This window comes from Cnephaeus nilssonii, assembly GCF_951640355.1.
Source record: "Cnephaeus nilssonii genome assembly, chromosome: 3".
In the NCBI taxonomy this organism is placed as follows: domain Eukaryota; kingdom Metazoa; phylum Chordata; class Mammalia; order Chiroptera; family Vespertilionidae; genus Cnephaeus; species Cnephaeus nilssonii.
In genome coordinates this window covers 33,946,722-33,955,067 of record NC_137074.1, presented here as the reverse complement: position 1 = coordinate 33,955,067, position 8,346 = coordinate 33,946,722, and positions in this window count along the sequence as shown.

Here is an 8,346-nt window from a genome sequence, read left to right as displayed (position 1 = left end):
AAAGCAATGAACCACACCAATGCTTAAAAACCTTGGATTTAGGTTAAAAAATGCAATTATTAAAGTAAAAAATACAGACTTAAAAATAATTAAACTAATAAAATTCTTATTTTCTGAATTCATTGAAGCTTTATTTCAAGGTTAAATGTAATTAAAACTGCTGATTAGTTGAATAAAAATTTATATATCAACTTAAATATTGATCAAATATAAAAATTCTCTATGTCCTACCAATAGTACTTAACATAGATTTCACTAATCTCCATTTATTTTTTGGAGCATTTAGTTAGAATTTTAGCATGATCTCTAAGCAATCACTTAGGAACAACTTCAATTGGCTTTGTTATATTTCTACTCAATTGTTTTATTACTAAATATTATTTTTCTTTAGTTAAGTGCATCTTTGCATTTATAAAGAACGAATGGTGCCATAATAATATCCTTAAAAACACTGAAATATAAGTGCCCAGATTTTCTACTCAGAAGTTTACTTTTCACACTGAAATCTGAGAGAAAAGAAAATAAAGAGGTGAACTTAAATGCCGCGAACTTATATTTGTTCTAAGCTTTTGGAGAAGATATAAATTGCTAAGGAAGAACTTTAAAGAACAAACCGAAAAACACTCTATTGTACTGTAGCATGCTTCATTTCATGCTTTTTAAAACTCAACCAGGTGATATGTACTCACGGGGGCAGAGGCGTTCCAGGAGTGTTTGCACAATTCCACTCAGGCAAACTGGGTCAGCTAAGGCTCCATGAGTGAAATGACAAATTATTCCAGTTCTTCCTCCTCTCTATCTAGTTATCTCCACCCTGTCAACCAAGACCAACTCAAATCCTGTTTCCTTTATACAAATTGCCTTCTGCTTATTTCAAACCTGTTTGTTTTTACTGTTGGTGCCTACAATTAACACCTACATGGTGGGAAATTTTATCACTTTTTTTCTTATTGCACTAACACATTTTTTTCCTTTCGATATCACATCCTTTAAATTGGGAAAAAATTTAGGAAAACAGGCATGTTTAAAAAAAAACTCAAATAATACCAAATAGTTATATAGTCATAATGGTAAGTCTTTCTATTATCCTTCCCCAGGGTCATTTCCCTCCCAGCTCAACACTTTTTCACATGTGCTCCTTCATGCTTTCGTGCCTTTGCCCATCATGTTTCTCAGAATATGTTCTCACATTCTCTGCCCATCTTTCAAAACTCTTACAAGGGACATGCTCTGTAAACTCTTTCTTGATACTCTCAGCCAGCATTCTGCATTTTGTTCTCTGTACTCTCTGATGTGCTGCTTGTACTATTTGACACTCATTTCATTCTGTCCTATTTTGTAAAAAGCTCTTTACCTATCAATTTCACTATAGTAGGTTACACTTGCCTGAGGGAAGGGACCTATCTTATTCACCTATGTATCTGTTACAAAATTCAACCTAGCCACTCTTACTACAAATTTAAGTGATTGAATTCAATGTATATAATATAGTATATTCATTATACATTTTTAAAAATATATTTTTTATTGATTTCAGAGAGGAAGGGAGAGGGAGAGCGAGATAGAAACATTAATGATGAGAAAGAATCACTGATCGGCTGCCTTCTGTATGCCCCATACTGGGGATCAAACCCGCAACCTGGGCATGTATCGAACCATGACCTCCTGGTTCATACGTTGAAGCTCAACCATGGAGCCATGCCAACCAGGTTCATTATACCTTTTTTGAGGCTTTGTTACTACCAGACTGTCAACCTCTTTAGGGTAAGGGCTAAGATATTTTGTTTTTGTAATGCAATAAAATTGACAGTAAATTTAAAATATTACACCCTGGACTGGAATCTAGGCCTTCTAAATCTATGTGTATGCACATGCCTGTGCCCTTGTGCCTAAACTCTAGGCTTATACTGAGCATTCCTGCAGGAAGCTGAAAATAACTTGCTTTTGCTATCATCCAATTATCATTCACACTCCACTGGGGACTCCTTTACCCTGGTGATAAGAGTAAACTGATGCTTAGAGAAGTTAGATGACTTGGCCAAGGTCAAATAGTTATCTAGATGCCATATCGACCTTCTTGCCCTCACTCTTGTCCCATATGACTGAGACCGCTATATCAACAGGCCTGACTTCAGATATCATGGAGAAAGACAATGCATCATTTGGCAAGACAGCCTCAGAGCAATATGATAACACAAAGGAAGAGGATTAAGACAAGGATTATGGTGAAAACTCAGGATGATGAGGACATGGAGGCCATAGATGAGATGAATGATTCCAGTGAGTAGCCTGATGATGGAGCAGTCATTGAGGTGGACGTGGAAGACAATGAGCAGGTTTGGGAACAGTGGATAATGTAGTGTAAGCCCTGACATTTGTCCTTTTTCTTTTTCTTATATAAAGCAAGTGCCTGACTTAAGTTAGATTGCAAAGGCATCTATTTCAAAGAGGCATCCTCTTCAAAGATAGCTATCTACAATAAACACATTGTCTAGATTAAGAGCCATGGCCACCACCCGAACTATTATTTCTTTGTTTTAGAAATATTGGTTGAGTTTAATAACTGACCATTTGGGCTACTGGTTTGTTTTTTCTTCATTTTCTTTAAATTCCCACTTTTATGTTTTAAATTCACTAGAAAAAGTGAGCCCATGAAACCTTAGGCCTCCATGCTTGATTCCAATAAAAGCAGAACCCAGGCCCATAAGCATACCTGCTCTTTCTCTACCCTCAATCAGGTGTGCTGTGTAATTTATAGTCTTGTAAGTAATAAATTTTTCAAAGTTTCCTGATGATTATTGCTGAAGGGTGTGTTGCAATCATAATAACCACAAGGGCTGGTTCCGACACCACAGACTAAGACCAATACAAAACAGCTTGTGTAGGTAGACAGGGCAGGGTAGCCTCAGGAAGATTCCAGGCCAGCCCAACCTGCTTTATACCCTCCACAGAACCAGCTTACGGTTATATAAGAAAATAAAAACAAAACACAGCAAGAAAGACTTCTGCTCACTTGATCTACTCGTAAAGAAAATGTCACATCCAAGCCATCAAAGTAAGGAAATACATATAGTAAAAATGTCAGTAATTTATTAAACTGCAGAGGTTTATGTTTCCCATGAGAGAGTATCTAGTTAACATAAATTGGTTAAAATGATACATCCAGTAATTGAAATTATTATCCATGAAGTGGAACCAGGGAGAAATAGATACTGAGCTGTAATGCATCTCACTCACATTCCCAAAACATTCTCCCTACCAACTGTGCTCTCTCTTCTTCTCTATTAACATTTATACAAATTAAGTTGGAAAAAGGGAAATGTGGCATATGAATAGTCAAACAAGAAGTGTGTTTAATGAAAAGAATAAGTTCTCAAGTACATTGGACCACTATGCTTCAGTATAAGGAGCTTGAAAACCCTTTAACTGATTGATTATTTATGATGTCATAGAAATTGATCAGAAGAAGTAAAAGGGCTTGAGCTCCTGTGATGTCATATAAATGTTTGCTGGGAGGATTTTAGGAAATAAAATTAAAAGCAATTCCTAAAATTTTTGAGCTTTAGATCAGAGCTTCTCAAGTTTGTAATGTGTAAATGAATTACTTGGGAATCTTTTGAAAGTGCAGATTCTGATTTAGTAGGTCCCTGGGAGGTATCAACGTTTTTCTTCTCTAACAAGCTCCCATGTGTGCTGATGGGTCACACTTTGTAAGGTCTTAGACCATGTTGAGCATTTTTGGGTTGCTGAAACACTGATATTTCCCTAAATAATTGTTAATATCACATTTTGAAGAAAAATGCACTGGAGGCAGTAAATATGTCTCCCCAAATAGTGTCTTTATCTGGAGTAAAGATGGTAGAAAACCAAATCATGGGTCAATGGCCAGCTTGAGTCACAGTGGAATCAGCCTTAGAAAAGGAATTTATTTGAAGACAGACCAGTCCTATTGGTGTGGCTCAGTGGTTGAGCGTCGACCTATGAACCAGGAGGTCATGATTCAATTCCTGATCAGGGCATATGCTGGGTTGCGAGCTCCATCCCCAGTGTGGGGTGTGCAGGAGGCAGCCAATCAATGATTCTGTCTCATCATTGATGTTTCTATCTCTCTCTCCCTTTCTCTGAAATCAATAAAAATATATATTTTTAAAAAGATAGACCTACATTGTTTCTCATGTCTGTTAGTAGTGAATTACTCATATGAATGATTCAGAGCAGCTATCTATACATCAAAAGAAGAAAATTGGATTGGGAATTGTAATGGTGAGAAATTTTGTGCTCCTAACTGGACTTACCTGGGCTCTCTTTCAGTTATCTTTCTTTTGTTCTGACCAGATCATTCCTGATGATTTAATAGAACCTAAATATAGCCACAGAGACTCTTTCATTGCAGTATGTGATCTTTCAGCTCTGTGATTTTAAAGCCTTATCAGATGGATATGAGCGTCAATATAGAAATCTCAAAGTTCCAACGAGAGATCTTCTAGAGAAATTTTGCAGTGGTTTATCCCAAAGCTTTTTCTTGATTAACAACCTTAGACTAATATGACTCCATTAATAGTTAATTGTGATAAAAGCACCTGATTCAACTCAGTTATAGGAATATTTTGTTATTCCATCTTATAATCATACAATGTTCTCATCTGTGTCCCACAGGATAATTTGGTTATTATAAGAATTAAAATATTTTATACAGAAGAATTCCATTCATTTATGTCATTTATCTATTGATGAATAGTCCCTAAATTAGGGGCTGGTAATACACAGATTAGAGTAACAGGAAATTGAGTATATTTCAAATTATATGTAAAGATTTTGAAAAAGATTGAAACAATTATCAATGTGATACAAGTGGCTTTATGGTATTGTTTTGTTTTGTTTAAGTTAGCCTTTAATAACACTTTGTCTTTCCTGCTTTGAAAGATTGACTTGATCCAGGACCTGGCCCGGAGGAAGATCAGCAAAAGTTCCAAGACACCCAGAACTGTGTCTGATATTGGCCTGCTCCAGAGTCTCAAGCAAGAATCCCCTGAACCAACACACCCAGTGGCCAGCTTCAGACAACATCAGAGCAGGGTCGAATTAGCTTTACAAACCTCATATCTCAAGGGAGATCAGGGCAGGCACAGACGCTGCTGAGGCGAATTTTGCTTCTTGTAGTCAGCACCTGCGCAGCAGCTCATACCCTGTGGTCAGGGTTGATCCTCACTGTTAGTCAGCCTGAGGGTCGGCCCCATGCACAAACAGGCCAATACCAATCAAGACTCAATTAGAACAAGAGGTCCCACATAAACCACACAAGGGACATTCCTGGAGCTCAAGGTGATCAAGGAGACTTAGCCACTGGGTTCCACAATACACCTACTACAGAGGCCATCCTATCAGGAGCACAGTGAGGAACTTCTTAGGCTATGTAGAAAGAGGACAAGGAAGCCTATCAATGTAAATAGCAACTGGGTCAGATAGGATTTTGGACACTAAATACAGATCAAAATGGTTGAAGCTAAAAACTTGGCGAGATGTTCTTTTTGCCAATATTGACAAAATTAGGTAGAAGGTAGCTTTTGTAATGAAATATCTTAGCTGGGTAAAGGGAACTTGATGGGGCTTTTTATTTAATGTGCAGTAGAGTGGTTAGATGATTTGGCCAAGATATTTAAGGCTGAATCTCTCTATTTATCTATTATCTATCTATCTATCTATCTATCTATCTATCTATCTATCTATCTATCATCTATCTATCTATCTATCTATCTATCTATCTATCTATCTATCATCTATCATCTATCTATCTAATCGATTTCAGAGAGGAAGAGAGAGGGAGAGAGAGATAGAAACATCAATGATGAGAGAGAATCATTGATTGGCTGCCCCTTGCATGCCCTCTACTGGGGATTGAGCCCATAACCCAGGCATGTGCCCTAACAGGGAATGGAACAGTGACCTCCTGGTTCTCAAATCATCTCTCCACTTTACTGTGTATGAGTTTTTTTGTTTTTTGTTTTTTTTTGTATACATAGCTAAAAGGGGGCATAATATTTCCTGGTAGCTGAACATAGTTACTTTCATGACAGATGTATATAAATCTATAGTTTTACATTTTTTCTTTTGTTTAAAAGAATCTTCTGATTTAGGACAGGGAAAGAAAATATTCAACACAGGATTTAGCCTGGAAAATTCAAGGAGAAATTGACAAAACTAATTCCTACTAATGAATATTATTTTGATAACTGCTTCTTTCCTTTTAAGATTTTTCTTTATAAATAATGATTCCTTCAACTTCAGCTCTAATTATCTGGGAACCTCAATCAATACCAATAATTTTGCAGCCCTTGAAACAAACATATGTGCTTACTATTCAAAGAAACTTTTGCTTGCCAGAGAAAAATAGTTCTGTCTTTTAACACTTCTTTTTATGTCTGTTGAATAACCCAATTCTTTTTTCTACCCTCTCTCACCTAACTCTCCAAAAATGTTTTATTTGAAACTGTGCACATATTGCTAAGCTCTTTTGTTTTATCTCCCAAACTTTGTGCACACATGTGTAGCATGACAACCTAATGTAGACTTAAGATCCATTAATGTTAAGTGCACTAAGACTATCAATTAAAGGGTTTCTTTATAGTTTTGCTCACACACCACCAATTAACTGTTTCCCCCGCCCCCCTACAACTTTTTAAAGCATATACAGCTTTATGGCATGAACTAATTTATCTTTGCTAAAAACCTTCATGGAAATTAGAACACAGTAGTTTTCGTTAAATATTCTTCAAATCTAATAGAGATTTTTATTACTTCATTTTCTTTCTTTTTTTAATAGCTATTCTTAGAATCTTTAAGGTTTAGGGTAAAAAAAGTATAGAAATAAGTCATGTAGCAAAGTGTGGGCCCCAAGAATCAACCTCAAAAAATAACGTCTGGAGAATCAGAGATGCAATAGTGCAGTAGATGTCTTGGTCAATGGAGGAAGTTAAGCAATCAGCTAATTAGATCTTTCTCAGCAGCAGGAGAAAAAGTAATCAGAAGACTGTACATACTATTGAACAAACCCAAGATCACCAAGTAGAGTATTTTCCAGACATCAAGACAACTGCTGTTTCTTTAAAAATACTCTACTTGATCCCTGGAAATCCTCTGGCAGTATCTGTCAGGCATTTTGTTTAGATCTGTAAGTCCAGGGGCAGAGAAAGGAATACTTCTGTTTTTGATGCTCTTTCCTGTCTCTAACCTAGCTCCAAATACTTATCCATCACAGTTATTTTTTTTTGCTATTGATTTTCTTCTGATTATAAGGCTGAGCAAACTTGTTATTCTTAAGCTATTTTAATATTGAGTGGCAATTACAATAAGAAATTATGGTTTGTAGATGTCAATAGACTTCATAATCCAAAGCCCTGTGACAGCACCTCTGTACAGACTGGGTTCATAAGCCAGGGGATTTTCCCTTCCCTGGATGGAACTCATTGGGGATTTCCTTTTTGAAAATCAGATGTCATATACTGAGGGAGCAGGCAGGTTTCTGTCGTAGGCATGTAAGGAGACAGAGGTAGTCACAATTCACATATGATTTAACTAGTATCTTGCTCTTCTACTGTCTTGTAGATTTCAGTGGCTGAAAATAAAACTCAGCTTTACAATAAAACACAATTCATTTTACTCAAATCTGAAAAGTATTCAATCTTGACTTATCTGCGGGGGGTGGGGGGGGGTGGAGGAAAATGAAAACTAAATTCCTCCTAACCTATTATGTCAACATAAATTTCAGATGGATCAAAAATTTAACTATAAACAATGAGACTATAAATACAGAAGAAAATATGAGCAAATTTTTAAAAATCTTGGAATGGAGAGCACCTTTCTAAGCAAGACACAAAATCCAGAAAACATAAAAGAAGCTGACACATTTAAATAGTAAATTCAAGCATTTCTTCCCATCACAAAATAACATAAAATTAAATAACAAATTGTGCAAAATTATTTACAACACACATGACAAAAAGTACTGATTTTATTTATCTAGAGAGCTCTTATAATTCATAAGAAGATATTAATAAACAAATAGAAAAATATACAAAGTAAAGGAAGGCATTTAATATAAAAAGAAATACAATAGCTTATAAGCATGAGAAAAGATGCTTTACCTCCATTTAAAAATGCAAATTAATACCATAATGACATTACATTTACATTAAACTGAAAAAGATTTAAAAAAATTGTTAGTTACATTTTTGGGCAGAGTGTAGGGAAACAGGTACTCTAATATACTGCTGGTGGGAGTGTAAATTTGTGTAACATCTTTGAAAAGCAATCAGAAAATAGTCAAAAGAAGAGAAAATATCCTTTGAT